Source organism: Meleagris gallopavo, chromosome 6 (genome assembly GCF_905368555.1).
Source record: "Meleagris gallopavo chromosome 6, MGAL_WU_HG_1.1, whole genome shotgun sequence".
In the NCBI taxonomy this organism is placed as follows: Eukaryota; Metazoa; Chordata; class Aves; order Galliformes; family Phasianidae; genus Meleagris; species Meleagris gallopavo.
In genome coordinates this window covers 9681171-9698667 of record NC_139409.1, presented here as the reverse complement: position 1 = coordinate 9698667, position 17497 = coordinate 9681171, and the positions used below count along the sequence as shown (strand labels likewise).

Genomic DNA, 17497 nt, shown 5'->3' with positions numbered 1-17497 from the left:
GCCTGCTTGACTGAAATGTTTGATGCAGAGTGTAGTTTGGCTTAATATAGAACTAATCAAGGCTTCATGTTGATGTGACCTTAAATAATTGCTATCATCTATCAGCTCTGCTGGAAGTAGACAATTATGCTTTCTTTCACTTGCAGAAATATGTATTCATAATGTAGCTGATAAACGTGCAACGGATATATTCTTGGAATCCAAGACAAAGCTCTTTTCTGCACAAACAATCTGGTTTTGAAAAGAATATTATGCAAGAAATGCTACTAAGAACTACAGTGCAATAAATTCCATTGGCAATACCCTTGTAACTTATCAGGTAAGCAGGAGTCTACAATGCTGCTAATTTCTTTTCATTTCTGATTTTCAAAAGGTCAATTTTGACCTCAAAGTGTTACTCTTGACTAAAATAACAACCTATCTTGAATTTTGCTGAGTCTTCACAAGCTGATGAAAATTTTCATCTAACCTGAGACAGCCTTCTCAAGTCATACACCCATTATTTTCCGACCATTCCTTGTAAACAGGTAATCTCCTTCAAAAGCAGTTGATGGGAATGGGAGCCAAAGCCTTCATAGGCTCTGTAATTGTTGTTTTCAACTGCCAGGAGATCAAAAGGACCAAAAGTTTTGCTGTGTAGCGTATTTTCTTCCTTTTGAGGATTCTTTAAAGAACAAACTGTCATAGAATTTTTTTGCTGACAGAAAAAATATTTAACCCAGTAAAAGTTTTTTTATACTGTATTTCATACCTGCAGCAGTCAGGAGATAACTGTGGTTACATATGTTACTAAGCTCTCATTTGTATGAACAACACAGCATTCAAAACTGTTAAAAAAAAGTTGAAAATAATGTGATCATGGCAATGATTTTGTTTTTTTTTTCCTGACAGTAAAATTATTCTTTGCTTAAAATCTCTAATTTCTTATGCAGGAGGCAATTTCTCCGGGGAAAATCACACACATTAGTTAAGAGGAAAGGAAATATTTATACTCATAAATTTTAACGTATAATTTATTTGCTTGTTTCTGTGGATTAGTCTGAAGAAAAATGTGAAGGGCAAAAGCCAGTATGGCTTGATTAATGGTCAAAAAGGCCTTTAAAGGATTAGGAGTCTGGATGGATTGTTTAAAGGCATCTAGAGTTCTAAGAAGGCTTCTCTAAATGTTTTATCTTAAAACAATACTTTACCTTTGTAAATTGCATAATAATAATTCTTACCATATGGTGAGCATAACTGCACTTAAGAGCCTCATTCCAATTTCACTTACACTGGTTTAACTCTCTTTTCAGTGCAGTACGTTCTTGTCATATACTGCAGTAGATGAAATACAAATTGATCATTAGAAATGAGAGGAACAAAAACACGTGCTTCTAATCCCTAGCTCATATCAAGAACATGGTACCAAAAAAAGTTATAAAATATTTGAAAATAACCTAATTATGGGAATGGTACCTCTGGCATCTGCCTCTGTTTGTAACAGGTCCCCATCTAGTACAAAGATAAGATTTACTTCTACATTCAAACAAAGCTTACATTTCAGTATAGAACTGGAAACATCAGTTATTCATACAAAGTAGAGATTAATGTTCACTTTGCAAGCTTAGGCACAACTCAACATTAGGACATGCAGTGAGGCTCTACTGGTAACAAAACCTGGGCTGCTGGTACACTGCACTAGGCATGGCACCTCTTACCTGTCATGCTATGGGAACCTTCTGTTTACAAAAGTTGTATCTCTAAAAATTCTAACAATGAATCAACATGGAACTGTCATACACACTGAGAGAGAATAATTTTAATATTTCGTGTCTCTGCCTCATTCCATTCCTGTAATAGTACCTAAACTACATCTAGCCGTAGGGAACTTTTTATTTTAAGAAAAAAGTAGAAGAAAATAAACAAACAAATAAAAAGCAAGAAGAAATAAATCTGAACTAAATAAAAAATCAAGAAAAAGCAAATCTGAACTAAATAAAAATCTAGGCAAGATCTTTTCCAGTTTTCACATAAGCTTTGACCTCTCCTTACTTAGAGAAGCTTACAGCAAATTGCTTAATGAGGGACTTCAAACCCTGTGTCTCAGAAAACAAGTAGAAATAAATGTACAAATATGGTATGAGTTTCCAAAGCAGAATGATGCATAGATGTCTGAATTGTCTCTGGCACAGGGGCTCATGAATTATTTCTGTTACTTCATGAAGATATTCATGAAGTAATTTGGACTTCTCCCAACAGAGCTATCAGGTACCATAAATGTTTGGGAAAAAGCATGCATGAGTATCTGGATATCCAGATCCTCAGAATTAAATATAACAAACTATATGTGATAAGAAAGCAGATGAAATTTAAGAAAACAACACCCTGTAAAGTAAAGCAGAGCTGACCACAGTAGACTAAAAGTAGTGTCGTTTACTGCAGCATTTTCAGACAGAAGAGCTGACATACAGCAAGGCTCAACTTATCACAGGACATCATCTTGAAGCATTATCTGTACTACAGTATCATAAATTCTCAAAAAAAAAAAAAAAAAAAACCAAACCATCCAGTTTGTAGAGAAGCAATCCCTCCACATGTGTAAATGAGAAAACACAGTTTTCTTCCCAGCAAAAAGGAACCAGCCAAAATAAACAATCATTTTTCAAGAACACTCAAGAACTTCAAACTTGCAACTCTCCAGTGTGAAGCAAAAATCACTAAAATTCACATCAGTAAAAGCAGTACAGAAAAATCCAAGAGTATTTACATGAATTATACAGAAATGGAGGCAACTGTTGGAAGAGGTAAACAACAAGATTTGTTAGATCATCTATAATATTCTGATTTACAGTGGCTAAATAAATTATGAAGTTTCAACTGTGAAAAGTTCAGCAACAGAATGCCACAATACCATCTTCAAGAGAATAAAGACAAAGCTTATCAGGAGCAGGGTAGATTTTAACCACTTTTCAACCACATTCTCTACCATGAAAGGCAAATGAAAGATACATCAAACAGCAGTAGATGTTTAAAATATGCACTATGGTTTTTAAGAGAATATTTGATTGAGTCCTTCTTTTAATATTATATAAAAGCAATATATATATATATATATATATTATAAGATGGTTTTATATCAGAGCGTAGCTTGCACAAAGTAGCCAGACAGTGACAGACAGTGTTGGCACTGATACCAGAGAGGCTCTCTCAGCACTGTGTTTGGCACTGAATTGGTAAGATTTTAAGACAGACAAAATGTGAACAGACTAGTCTGACAGCAGAACACTACTTGAGATTTGCTAATGACACAGCTCTTTTATAAAACAATCAGCTAGCAGACCAAGTGAATAGAAGTTCTCATCCCTGTGGAAAAAAAAAAAAAAAGGTTAATAGGCAGTCATAACAAAAAAGTGATGAGCAGCCACTACTTTCTGATTTCAGCATTATGTTAGAGGGCAAAGAGTATTAAAACAACTTGCTTTCATGTATCTTATATGTAAAATGCAGAACCAAGGAATAATCACATGGACACTGTATTATGATCTGGGAAGCTAGATACATCATCATTCTGAGTGAAATTTGATCACTGCAAATTTAGGACTTCAAGATCAAATAAATCTTTACTTCAAGTATAACTTCCTCATTTACATATGAATGACTGCACAATTTCAAAGGCAAGTGCCTCAGGAAAATAGCAAATGCTGGAAAGAAAAGAATTTATAACGACTGTGTAGGCTTGTCCTACAGTGCACTAATTCTAATGTTCTGAGAATTAAACTATAGGGATGTTATGACAGGTGTATCAATGCCTGACAGGGAACATACAAAAGAGCAATGTTATTTGTGGTATAGCAATTTGTAGGGAAACTTACAGAACATCAAGTGGATGAAGAAATGGGAACGGAAAAGCTCTTTTTTCCTATCTGTTGTCTGACTGTATGGAAGAATTCAGAGTCAGATAAAAAATTGACTATTTTGACACTCAGATTATTACACTTTTATCGTTACCTTTCATGCCTTGTGGAAAACTAATTTCTGGAAGGAACATACTTCTCACAAATTCCCTTATTACAACTACAAAGATTTTGTTGTTTTTCATGAATGTAGTTTCCTTTCACTCTTCTCACAGAATTATTGATCTTTTGAACCTGCATTTATCAAGCTGATGATGCTGGCAGAATGAATCACACATGCTTGAATTTCCATTTTCATTCGTATGTCTCTTGAATTGGTTCTTTTTACACAGCATATCCTGAGTTTAGACCTAGGAAAACTGAATTACTGGCTGAACTATACAGTAAACTTTAGAATTCCTATAGAAAGTTCTTAGCTTCTCCTACTGGCAATACTAAGTAGCATTTTTAAAAAATCATTTGGGTTAGATTATCCTTTTGAAGAACTGTTTTTGGAAATGAAGAACTCATTGTCCCTTCCTTCTCCCTGCAAATATTTGCATTCAGCCAAGAAGAGTTGTTCTTGTTGAAGAGCATTAGTGCCTGAGCCCCAAAATGACACTCAGCTTAGTGGGTGGGATTCAGTCAGGGTATCCAGATGAATCCATTGCAGAAGTAGCATGGCAGGTAGCCTGCTAAACAGGGTAATTTCTAGGCACAGATGAAGTTCTCTAAAACCACCACCTGACCACAACTTATTTCCTCTGCTTCAAAGCCCTGAAAAACATACACTCCTTGCTGCATTGTCCATTCAGCATGTGTCAGAAGGTGGTGGTGCTGGTAACTCCTCCTAACCAGAAGCAGAGTCAGTGCTCACACCATTTCTGTTACTGGCAGGCAGTATGACTGATGAGTCACTATGGCTGTGATTTATCTCTTCCTTGGTATCATTTGAATTTTCTCATGCTTCCTTTTTTTTTTCTTTTTTTCCTTTTTTTTCCCAGTAGAAATGACTAGATCTGAAAGTCCCTCAGTCTTGGAGAATAAATTGAAATGTTGGCTGCACTGTTGAGAGCCCTGATCTGATACTGTGGACTGAAAGTATATCTGTAAAAAAAATGTACTAATTTCCAGATAGCAGAGACTTCCCTACAATCCCATGACATTTGATAAACTGTTGGGAAGGGTCCAGCTACAACTTCCACTAACTGTGGTTTGAATCCTGTTGGCCCCAGGGACTTACGAACAATCAACTGATGTGACCAACTCCTTACAATTATGGAGATCACGAATGGAAAGTCACTGTTCTCTCAGCCATGGTCCTGCAGTTCAGAGGACCACATAACCCAAGATCTATCACTAATACTAAAAACTGAGGTTGAAAAAAGGCATGTTTTTTCCTCATCCCTGTTTGCCAGGTGATCATCTTCATCAAGTATCAGTACAGTGTCTTCCTTAGACATCCTCTTGCTGTTCACATGTTTTAAGTCTTTTTTGTTGTCTGTCAACACAATGGCCAGTGTCAACTCAAGCAGAGCTTTGGCTTCTCTTATTTTCTCCCTATAAATGCAAACTGCAGCTCTGTAATCTCCCTGTGAAGCCTGAATTTGCTTCAAGAGAGCATACATTTTCTTTTTCTGCTCAAGTTCCAAGAGGTGTTCCCTATTCAGGCAAGATGATCTTATGCTTATTTAGGAGTAAATTCAAAGTGGTATCACTGCTTCTTTTGAAGTCAAAGTGCTATGCATACATAATCCCTGTGTTTAGAGCTGAGACAGAATCACTTGAACACACTGACTGGAGAGCTTATTTACACTTTATTTCTGGGACTTTCTGTCTTTACATTACTGCTATCAGCCCTGAATATATCAGTTCTTGCACTGCTAATAAAGAAAGTATGCCTAGTATTCCATTTTGTGCTGGAAGACTCTACGGAATATCTATAAATATATACTCAGCTCCAAGGCTGAGTCCCTTCTGAATGTGAATAGCTTTTAAAAATGTGGAAACTCCTGTGTTTTTAGATCATAAATATGTCATGATGCATCCTTTATTTCACTTTGTGCCATATGGCTCAAATATGAATGGATTATTTTTCATTCTTCCTTTTTTCCAATCTGGAAAGATAGTATATTTATTTAATTTATTTGAGGTTTTCATCATTCCTGATAAGTTCTTTATTTTTTATTTCCCTGTGAAAATATTACTTATTATTTGAATAAATTCCGCTATTTCTATTGTCTTTTCTATCAGGGTCCTTATGAAGTGAGAGAGAAGGAACTGAAAAGAAGAAATTGAACACAGTTCAGATGACCAAAAAAAAAAAAGAAAGAAAGAAAATCACAACAAGCTACTATATACCTACCATATTTCTACTGTGGTATGTTTAGAATTTCCCAAATATCCTGTGCAATAATCTGAAGGTCACGGCCTGGGTCAGATCTGGTCCTTAGAGATAAACAAGTCAATCTTTTTCTCTCAGCTGCAACCTTTTTTTTCTGTTTGTTAACATACTGGTGTAGACATTGTAGATTAGAAAAAGGAGAAGGGGTCTTGCTTCAAATGAACCACATTTAAGGAAAAATCTACAATTCTAGAAATTTCACGTTTTCTCACTTCAGAGCACAAATTCCAGATATGTATGAGAGAATTAAAGTAAGAATAGGGTTTTATATGTATTTCTTTTTAAAATTAGATGATCTCATCCAAAACTTGATCATATGCTCCAAAATGAAAGTTTCACAGAAGATCAGAAAGAAATTTGCTTTGAAAACCAAATCATGTTAATTTGGGCCATTTTTAATGCACCTCACATTTTTAGCAAAAAAAAAAAAAAAAATCCGCGAAAGGACTTTGTCAGATAAATCAACATCCTGGGCTTTCAAAAACCAAAACTTTTATTCTTTTTTCCAAATGTAAAGAAAATCTAAATCAAATGCAGAATTAGATTATTTGTACGATATTTAAGTAGAGAACGTAGCATATAGGTAAAAGGTGTTGAAGGTGTTATGCACTACCTAGCTTTGGGAAATGATGAGGTCAACATAGTAACCATGCTACTGGGATCTCTTTAACATTTGGGAGTGTTCGGTTGATACAGAATCAACTTTTGCAGCTTTCTGAAGGAAATGGGCCTTGATAATTATATGATGAACTGAAGGTATCTCTCACGTTGAAGCAAATAAATAAGGACAAAAATAGAAATAAAAAATCAGCACAATAAGTATTTGCTTCTGAAATTGCCAACTAGATGTGTTTTACACATGTTCCCATATCAATCTTTCACTTCAGTGAGGAGACTAGTCCATCTCTTGCATGTAATACGAATTTGACGATAATAGAAAAGACTAAACAAAAACAAAAGAAATGGGGAAGTAAATATTTTCAGAGGTGCCAGCTCTGGAGCCAGCATGGAGCATTTCCCATGATGAATGGTTAACTGGGCACTAACAAGCAACTAAACAAGCTAAAGTTAGTAACAGGCAGCCAAAGGCTGAATGCTTGCCCAGTTTCTGAAGAGTGGAAACATAAAAGACAGTAAAAACTTTATTCACGTGCTGTGTGTTTGTGTTTTTCTCTAAGAGAGTTTATGGAGAGTGTTGAGTGGAAGAAATCTATTCATACATCCTATATTGTCTGCAGTGTTGTAGTAATTCTGTTGACATTTTGGACAATTGGACAAAATCAAGACCTTCAGGAATTTTTTTATCTACTTGTGTCCCAAAACTCGGACTTTCTGCATTTGCATCAATGTGACAAATTCTGCGATCTTCTTGTAAACCTTCAAATAGAATTTTGGTTACGTATCTCGAAACATAGCACCCAAATGATGTTTACTTGTTGTAAATGCAGGAAAAATCTCTGCATGTTCTCTTCAGTTTATGTAAGTCTAATTCAGAACAAAATCCAGCTAATGTTTTTGGTACTTATTTTACTTGTTTTTCCTTCTTTTTGGCAAAGTACATCATATTCTGTTTAGTAAATGCAGTCTTGGTAACAGATCTTGCTTCATCCTCTTGCTGTTGAAAGTTGGTTATGTACAGGGATATGAACATTGCTGGATTTACTATGAAGCATTAATGGATTTGTAAAACAGCAGGAGAACTGACTACACTAACTCTCCAGTAATGACTGCCAAGAGTCTTAACATCCTTTTGAAAGGTGAGGAAAATGTGCTGTAGTAGTCTGTCCCTAATAGCAGAGGGCTGAGTTATGCTATTGCTTGCCTGGTCAGAAATTTTGTGAGTCCCAGGGCACAGAGCCCTATATACTGGAAAAAGCAGCCCAAGGAGAGTGCAACAGCATAAGCTATCCACGGTCTTTATGATTACAAAAAAGGAAGGAGAAAAGAAAGCACATTTAGGGATTTGTTTCAGTCATCAAATTTCCCAGATAATCAGCCCAGAAACTCTTGCCTGGCATATTCAGGTGCCTCTTCTTTCCTTACCAAGGTATAACTGTTAGTATAACGGTGGGTGCATCTGAGTAATTTGTGTTAATGCCACTGCTGCAGATTCTGACTCCCTTTGCTTCTTTTTCTTCTGCAGATGAAAAGTTTGCTCCCTTAAATGCAAATAAAAAAATAATAACTTCCTATCTTGTATGGGGCAAACAGTATAAAATCGAAATTCCAGACCATTGCACAAATGCTCAGATTTACATGAGCACTGTCATTGGAAAAGATTTGGGACTGATTAGAGAATCTCTGGTTTTTATTTTTTTTTAAACTAGTTTTGGTTCAATAGAGATCCAGATACACTTAGAACACTTTCTTCAGTGATGGAACAAAAGCACCTTCTGAAGATTCTCCTCAAATATCCCAGACAGCTGGGATGAACTGTTTCTTCCCAAGTGTTTTTTACTATAATTTGCTGATAGAAGGGAAACAATGGATTTGTTCTGATACCTTCCTTCTTAGGTGAAGCAATTCCTAGTTAAAACTAATAAATTCATAGAAATATTGGAGAATGAATTAAAAAAATAATAATAATAGAAAAAGAAATTTTGCAATGCAGAACAACTAAAATTATGCTTCGGATAATAAATTGTGGCCACAAATATCAAGTAGCTATGGGAATTTTTAAAGGCAGTAAGTTGCTGGAAAGGTAAACAGAGGCTGATTGTCAGTGCTATCAGGATAGTCATCTTTCTCTTAAAAAAAAAAAAAAAATCTTTATTCACATATGAAACACTGTAAAGGAAAACATTCAAGTATTAAATAAAATAGAAATTGGATGAAAGTGGTATACCTAACACAGTGGGTAGATTTCATTAGTGAACAAAAACTATAGCCCACCACACCTTTGGAAATCCTGAATGCTTTGTAATGTTTGTAATGAAGTTCATTTTCACCATATAGCAGGCTGTTAGTGCTCTAGCTGAACCTATCCCAGCGCAAAGAAAGCAGGCTACAAGGAGATACTATCTACTTTCATCTGAGCAAATCATAAATTTGAAAAAAATTACATTCTTTCAGCTCAAGATTGCTTTCTTTGTCAAGAATACGAAGACATAGGTAAAAATGGGTAATTCTAGTAACATTAAATTAATTACAGTTAACACTTCATTTGTTTTGGTACAGTTTAACAGTTTAACCATTATGAAACTTCTTTTTTTTTTTTTTTTTTTTTTGGCTAAAAAGTAAGATTTCCCAACTGTTTTCCCATTTATATTAATTTGTCTCATGAAATAGACTTACTACGAAACATTTTCTCTGGTAAATTAACACGCTTGTGGGAAAAGGAATGCAAAATTAATTGAGCAACAAATTGTACAGAAGAAGATCTGTAACTACAGTGGAAAATGTACAGACTGGACTTATCTCCCAGGACTGTTTATCCATTAAAATACTGACAAGATAAAAAGGTTGGTAAGATACAGATGTATAAGACACTGTACATTTAAAGATACAGATTGGATTGGGGATAAAAAAATATATCAAGAGTTAAACCTTTATGTTATGTTATTGTTCTGAAGCCATAAATTCTTGTAAACCTTGAACCAGGACAGTGCTAGGATGGTATTCAAAAGCTTGTAACCTGGAAGCAAAAAGGAATGCTTGCCTGTAGTCCTTGTTCTCACTGATGTCTCTTGGAACGGGTCATCAGGAGCGCCCCAAGGTGATGGGGTATTGCTTTCAGGGAAGGAAAAGCTGAGTATGGTTCTCTTTGCTACATGTGGAGGGTTGGATGGTTGGTATAAGATGGAGAAAACAGAAAAGGGAGCAAAGGTGGGTGATGGCTTAAAGATGTAGGGAACAAATATATAAATGTTTCCAAAATTGTAACAAGGCCTTCCTAGGGCCCAAGAGAGATATTACAGCATCAATCTTAACTACATACTTTGTTACTAGAAGATTGAGAAAATGCCATCAGATGTTAAGGAATTTCCTCAGCAATTTCTTGTTGATATTTCTATTACAGTCCTAACTTGTCTAGTCTTGTGTGACTTAGAAGTCTTTCTGCCAAGTGATTTTATCTCATTTCTTACAAATATAAATCTTCAGTTTTACAGAGAAAAGCAAACATAAACAGCATTTTCTCTTCTCTTTCTCTGTGAGCATGAAATTTATCAAGAGATCAGAGGAAATATTTAAAGTAGCCTATTGTCTCAGCGTTTGCTCTGTGTTATTGGCAGCAAAATGAGGGGAACACTGCTTTGACACTCCACTCAAGGCATGTATTCAAGAAGATTGCTCCTCTCCAAGAAGGATCACAAGCACACAGACACATAATTTTTCCATTTACATTCTCAGATCCTAGGAGTTGATGAGGCCAGAGCTATAGTGAGATATCTCAGCTCTGAGGGCAAGCACCTTGTTCAGGGACATGACGATTTTGTTTTGTCCTCACTTGGATCCATGACACATAAATAGAACACCAAGTTCATGATTGTAAACTTTTAGTTATACAAAATCAGTCTCCACACTTGCATACTTGCAGCCAGGAACTATAGTTTGCAGCATTGGCAATTTCTGGTATCCAATGCATAACGATCTTGCAGAGTAAGTGTGCAGTCTTCACTGACAGCTTAATATAGCTATATAAATATATATGTACACTTTATGTAAAATCATGTTGTTTTAGAGTATATTTTTACAGAGTGAACTCTTGTCAAATTCATAAGCGCTTGCAAAGTCTATTAAAATAATCCTCTTCAGACACAGAATAACATCAGCATCCTAAAAAGAAAACCTTCCCAAAAAAGGCTGTGAAAACAAAGATCCTTAAAACTACTTTATATTTAAGAAGTGCTAGTGGGTAGCAGCTAAAATAAGTTTCCAATATCATCTTGTCAACCAGGACAATGATTTTTGCAATTAGCAAATGGAGTTTGATTAATGGACAATTATGAATGAGTTCAGCAGGAGCTGATTGGTTTCCACCACTCTCACTGTGAAGATTTTATTATGAAGAAGAATATTTGTATTTCTAGATAGTTACTGCATAGTTCTAGATCAGTGATCTTTAGTTTCCAGAATGGGTCTTTGGAGAGATTTATTCTGAAATGAATTAATTCCTATATTTGTATTGAAGTCTGTAAGAAACACTGCTGCTTTGTGGTTTACGGGATATTATAAAAGCAGATATCTGAATGGAGAAATATTGCTTCTCTCCCAGCTCTTTAAGTAATTCCTTATATTAGAAGTGAATCTACTGTTTTCTCTCTGATCTTCTGAGTCACAGATTGCTTGAGAACCTCCCTTTCCATCTGCAGGAACTTCCTAACACAGAGCTGGGCCTTGTTCTTCTGCTATTGCAACAAAAAGAACATCCCTTACATCAAGGAAGGAATGGAATAAATGTAACCAACAGTGAAAATCCAGTGTTCCTGTTTTTGATTAAAATGAGCTCCTGTGCACAACAAATTGGAAGACGCTGGGCCAGTATTTCAAAATCCTGGAGTTGGTGATGAGCTTCCTTCTCAGCCATTGGCTTGTTTCTCACACATGGTGACTATAGGTGTAACTACAACTCTGAGCTCTTCAGGCTCTGGCTATGTTAGGTTTCATTGCATTTCAACCCTATTTCTCACCAGAGTACAGTTGACCTTTTTAAAATATGATTCATTACATTTAGGCATGGAAATCAGTTCATTTACACTTTCCAGGCTACATGGAAGATAGTAGGCAAAAATACTATTTGCATGGAGATTCTTTAGTTAAATGAAATGTGTTAGTCACCATGTCTCTTAAAATGCTATTCAAAATGTTATTTCTTAGACTTTCTTCCAGATATTGTACAATATTCTGATTTCATTTACAGTGTGTGTAGTCACACATACCCTATTGATGTTTGGTCATTACAATTAGCGTATAACACTCTTCTCATGTTCAGTATGAAGACGGGAAGGAACTACTACTTTCTCTAAAACAATTAAAATGCCATTAAAATGTACTAAAGATAAGAAAATTAAACTCCCTTATGAGTCTGATTGAAAATTAAAATGGAAACAAAACAGATGACTACCAACATGAGTTGTTGGTTTGTTGGTTTTTCTTCTGTTTTGTCTTCATAGAATCATAGAATTGTTTGAGATGGAAGGGACTTTTAAAATTTATGTAGTCCTACTCCCCTGCAATGAACAGGGACACTCAGTCAGGGTGCTCAGAGCCCCATCCAGCCTGACTTTGAATGTCTCCAACACTTTATTAATGTATCACTGCATAAAATAACAGATTTGGAATGGATTACCCTAGTGCAAAAGTATCAGATTTCTGACTTCTGCTTTAACAATACCTTTGCTCCCTATCAGCCCATCTCTTGATGGCCTGAAATCAATGCATTTCACACCAAAATCAGTGGAAAAACTGTCAGTTATTCTAAAATGCCTCAAGAATTCAGGTCTCTTAATAGAAGAAAGACAGGATCTAGTCTATTATTCATAGTCGTGTCTATTTCCACCTTAAAGCCATAATTTTGATTAAAACCAAAACAAAATAAAAATCTATTGGGCTATTTAAAAATACTGTATAGTAGAAAATTGAATAGGTTTAGAATAAAAGAAGACATAAAGATAGTTATAGTAATTAATTCTAAAGAAGAGCATCAGAATTAGTGGTCAGCACTTTCCCAGTCATGCAAAAGGTTTCACTGGTCATTCATTTTAAACTTTTGCAAAACTCTTTTGGTAAAACTGTGCTGTAGGAGGAAATTCATGTTAATCCTATTGAAGCTTCTTTTTATTCAAGCTTATTAGAGGACTGAGGAATATCTATTTTGTAGAAGAGAAGCTAAAAAATGTTTTCTTCAAAATACATCCTTACTTCCTCCTCCTCCACTAATTTCCAAAAAAGGTTAATTTTCATTGTTGCAGAAGACCAAATTTGTATTTTGGCATGACCAAAGGGGTGGTTCCATCTTGCAGATAACAACTCTGAGAGCTGCCAAACCTTGTAAGGACAGAAAATCCAATGACCAGAAGCATTATTTGATTGACTGACTTTGAAGAACTCAGTGATCCATGAGCTGACAAAAACAAAAGATTCATTTGTAAGGTACAACTGTGGGTACTTAGGGCTTTTCTGCATGCTTAGTTTCCGGCCCAGCTAGCCCTGTATATATTGAGAGATTGTATTCTGTTTTCCAGCTTCTAAATAGGGAGAGACTTGGGACATGATTCAACTCACAATGAAGTCAATGGGCATCTGTCCACCAAATTCAACAGGCTTCGAACTGGGCTCTTTGTTCTGAACACTGTTAGTAAGCAAAGCTGTGAGAAAGTATTATTAGTGTTTGCTTTACTGAGCCTCTTTGGAAAGAAAATTGCTTGTGAGATGTGGCTATGCACATGTAAGTGTATGGTTGTATATATAAGCTATACAGAAACAAGAAAAAAAGTATTTTCACAAGCAAACTGCTTTCCTTAAATGACTCCCTCCTGTCCTAGCTATTTTTGATTGAAAAGTACTATAAATAGAGCAGAATAGATATCATTAGGACAAGGATCATCTTGGGACAACAAATGATCAAATAGAATTATGTATCGTCTTTAGAGAGGAAGCATGGGAGTTGTCTTGGTCTCAACACGTGCAAATGCAGCCCAACCTTTATATGACTCCATTATTTTCACTGCCATCTTTTAACATTTACTTGACCCTTGACATTTACCCTCACTGGCTTTGCATTTTCTTCCCACTTCCACATGGGCTTTGGTTCCTTGCCTGTTCTCCTTCTCTCCAATGCTGCACTCAATCATTATCTTCCCTTTGGAAAATCCCGCCTGTAACCTCAGTGAACTGCTTCTGATTCCTCGGGGAATTCTTAATGAGTCAGAAGTTTAAAAAAAAAAAAAGTCAATGGGAATTTGTTGTTAATTCTCAATGAATTTCTATTGAATCCGCCCATCCCTGCTTTCCAATCTCCAACTCTGTTCTAGCTGTATATACAATGAAAGATTTTTGTAAATGCAGACAATTCTGACTTCATGTGGTTAGATGTGGTCAGACTATTTAGTCTTTCTGTCACTGCCAAGGCCCCTTGATTTTCTTCCAGTCTAATTAATTTTTGCTCAACATAGCATACTATGCAAAGGGACGCTTTGAGGATTTTGTGATAATTTTCTCAGAAGATGCTACTGTGCCATTAGACAAAGAGGGAAATAATGTGTGCAGAGAGCAGGTCCCCAAATCTGCTGCTGAGTGAGCAGTGCTAAACTGCTTGTATTTGACTTGCTGGGAACACAGTTGGCTAGTGGGTACTGACAGCGCTAGCTGCAAATAGGCAAGTTTTGAACTGTAACCTAAACTGAGAAGATTTTGTTTCAGCATGAATTTTGGCTGTATGAAATTATACACTGCCGTCCATCAAGCTCCTTCCCGTTCTGTCCTTATGATTTGGCTTTCTAAACTGTTCTTCTTTAGAACCTGGGCAGTCATGATGAATTACACAGGGCCTAGTATTTTAAAACTCTGTCCCTTAACACTCTTGCCTTCCATAAATGACTAAAAAGAGATTTGCAGAGATGCAGACCGCTCCTGTACTGCTTGTGATCCATTCTATTCTTCTTTATAATGAGTTGTGTATATAAGGTGATGGGTTTGACTGTACTGCAGGCTGATTCTCAACATGAGTAATTAGCAACTGTTAAGTTCTGCCACACCAGAGTAAACTCATCAAGGATACCACAACACTTTTGACTAGGCAGCAACTGCCCTGATCAAAACTTACAAGTAAAAGCTCACTTTTATATAGGACTCAAGGATTTAGTGTTGATTGTCTGGGTAGGATGGAGGAGGAGGTGGAAGGAGACTGGATTCTCCTCACAATTATTTCAGTCCTTCAAAAGTGTGCAATATATGTTTATTAACACTCCAGGAGAAAAATACCTGAGAGAAAGACGGATCCAGCTAAATGCAATGGGAGTTTTTTCGCAGAATTTATTGTGGCCAGTGCTGCATCTTGAGGATTGTAGATGTCTTGTAGGCATTTCTTTCTGGGGAAGATGCAGGAGCTAAAGCACTTATCTGCACTTGATCTTTTTCAGTACCAATTTCCTTTCAGCTTCCAAGAAAGGTATAAAATGTACAAAAGCGCAGTCTTCTCAACTTGGCCCACGCTGGTTGGATACCAGGCTAGACAATTCTTTTTTTTTTTTTCATTTTTTACTGTCAAAAACAGCCTTTATCCTCATAGCTAGCTTTGCTTATGGCCCACAGAGCCATTTTCACTCACTGAATGGAACCACAGTATGGAGACTTTCCAAAGTGACTTATCCACTTTTGGAGAAAGACTTTTGTTAAATTGAGACTCACAGGAATATTCAAAACTCTAAATCTGAGGAAGGTACCTAAATCTGAGCACAAGTCCAATGTGTCATCTCTGATGGCTCTAGAAGAGCATACAATGAACACAAGTTAGGCACTTAACCTTCACTGGCTGTAAATAAAATTGTGTGTTCAGAATGGACAATAAAATTTACTTCCATACAGACAACTATGCAAGAAACAAAAATTGTTCTCCTAACAATGATATAAAGACTGTAATCAGTAACCCATAGACTGTTGAAAAAGGTCATGCCTGAGAACAACCCAAAAGTCTGAATAGTTCAAATCCCTTTTATCTGCTAAATGAGGTTGGACAGTCTTGTGAGAACTGTTTATTTTTTTTTTCTATGGGGTTTTTTTAGTCCTTTCTGCTTCTCAATAAGCTGTAAATAGCCTGAGAAAAGGCTTTCTCATAGTATTTCAGTTATTCATATTCAACTCCCAGGAGAGCAGGGCAGTGTGAAAACAAAAAAGGAAAATAATTTTTAAAATTGCCTAAAATCTTGAAGTTGAAAGAGAAGTGCATGAATGAGTGGGCTGGAGGGTAAGGCAAATGATGAGACCAGTTATCTGATCGTGGATGATTTCCTGAGCATAGGAAATTAGCATGACAGGAGACAAGACCATAAAAATGCAAGAATAGCTCCATGCAGACCAAAGACTCGTCTAGCCTGGTATCCAACCAGCAGCAGATGCCAAGTCAAAAGTACAAGAACAGCACAAGCACAAATTCATGCCTCCCTGGGGGTGCTCCCAGTGGCTCATGTTTTATGGCTTTCTGCAACTGGTGGCAGTATTCTCGTGCTGAGAACTGAATGTCCAGGAGAAAGGCAGTTCCTTTCCATGGGAACTGCAGGGAGATTGCAATTGCTGCACATCTTCTTTCTATCTCCAAATTCACTGCCCACCTACCAGCAGCTTTCCTCACATGACGCGAGCAGTGCCCACTGCTCTGAGCTGATCTTTGCATGTACAGCAGGCCACAGGGCAGTAGCATCTCATCAGCAAAGGGTAATGAGAAAAGGGTTGTCTTATTTTTTCCCACCTTATACAATTTCAAAACTACTGAGGAGAATGAGGGAAGGGTGGATGGAAAGATGGGAGCTGAAATTCCCTCCTCATGGCTGCTGCTAACTACTGGTTTCTCCCTGTATTCAGGTCCCAGCTCGTATGAACAAAAGCAGAGGAGAGTTCTGTCTTGCAGGAGACTGAGACCAACATGGAGAGAGCCACTCTTGCTACCCAGAGGCAGAACTACCTGTCAGGAAAGTATTTAGTCAGGCATACACATGTGCATTTTTCCCATGAACGCTCTGGCCTCCATGTGTCCATTAGCACCCCTCTGCCCTACAGCTACTGCTTGCTGCTCCCCAGGAGAGAAAGCATCATCACCCCAAGGATGGCAGTGCATGGCAGAGGAGAAAATACTAGAGAGCATCATGTCAACAACAAATCCCAACACCACAAGAAGCAGTTACAGTCTGTTAATTCAGGATTAAACTTCAAGAAGCAGAGAGGAAAAGAGGAGATCAGTAGATCTTGATCCAGTATTTTATTACTGGAACATGTTTATTACCTTGTAATATAACTGCATATTATGAGAGATCCTGTTGTCACTAAAACAAAAAGCCCTGTCATTAAAAAGGAGGCTACTTTTAATCTCTCTGGTGTTACAAGTATACTTTTACCCTGCCATGTCAAGTGGTCTTCTTGTAGAGAATGGCAGGGGAAAGAACTCCTTTCACAGAACCACAGAATTGCAGGAGTCAGAAGGGACATCAAGAGATCACTGAGTCCAATTTCACTGCAGTATTAAACGGGATGGAAGGGAATATACAGCCATAAGAGGTAGTACTTCTGT

General features: G+C 36.7%; 1 long non-coding RNA gene across 1 annotated transcript; it reads left to right on the top strand.

Annotated features, from left to right (window-relative positions):
• The first annotated feature begins 287 nt into the window (after nt 1-287).
• LOC146544070 (uncharacterized) lies at nt 288-13418 on the top strand. Its single transcript, XR_014884146.1, has 3 exons — nt 288-319; nt 6126-6252; nt 13239-13418. It is a non-coding gene; the product is annotated as an uncharacterized LOC146544070 (long non-coding RNA).
• Nucleotides 13419-17497: the final 4079 nt, after the last annotated feature.